Genomic DNA, 799 nt, shown 5'->3' on the forward strand with positions numbered 1-799 from the left:
CAGCTGCAAGATCCAAGGGCAGGGAGGGGAGCCCAGCGGGGCCTGCATGGCTCTGGAGCTGGTTCTGCCCCTGGGTGTTTGTCCAGCCGGTGAAGAGCTGCTCAGCGCAGGGAAGGCATGGGGACTGCTGCCCGTCCGGTCCCTCGGGGACTCCCAGGTAAGGGACACGCTGCCTTGAGGATGAGCTGCTCGAGCCCTGGCTGCTGGGACGGGCTGCGTCCAAGTGGGGGCTAAAGGACGGTCCCCCCAGGACACTGATACCAGCTCAGCCCAGGGGCTGCAATCGCTCTCCACACATTCGTTTGCTGGTTGTAAGGAAACGGCCCTTCCTGGACGATGCTGAGCGATGAAGAGCATGGATCTTGGCTGTGGGTCTCCCAGGTCTTGGGCGAGGGTGTCAGTGGGGTTCGTGGCACACGCCTGTCTGCATCTGGCTGGGTTTTGTGGGGTACAAGGGCTCAGGTCCAGTTTGCAAAGCCGTGATGTTCTTTGCAGCCCCAGGAGGCTGTTTGCCAGGCAGCCTGAAGAGCCGGTCCCTCGTCCCCAGGTGAGGAGGGCACTTGCTGCCAGCTTGCTGGTGCTGTGTGTCCTCCCCGTAGGAAATGCCCACTCCCTTCAGCGGTGTGAGGCAGAGATGCTTGGAGACTTTGGGGACTTGCCTGGGTGGCCTGCAGGCTAATACCCCTCCAGACAAAGTGCTGCTGCTGGGATTGGCGTGAACATCCCTGTGATTTACTGACTTGTTCTCATGCTCATCCCTCAAGGCTGGCATTTTAATTTACAGCAGCGATGTACTGGA

The sequence above is a fragment of the Crocodylus porosus genome, unplaced genomic scaffold (genome assembly GCF_001723895.1).
Source record: "Crocodylus porosus isolate Cpor-Errol unplaced genomic scaffold, CroPor_comp1, whole genome shotgun sequence".
In the NCBI taxonomy this organism is placed as follows: Eukaryota; Metazoa; Chordata; order Crocodylia; family Crocodylidae; genus Crocodylus; species Crocodylus porosus.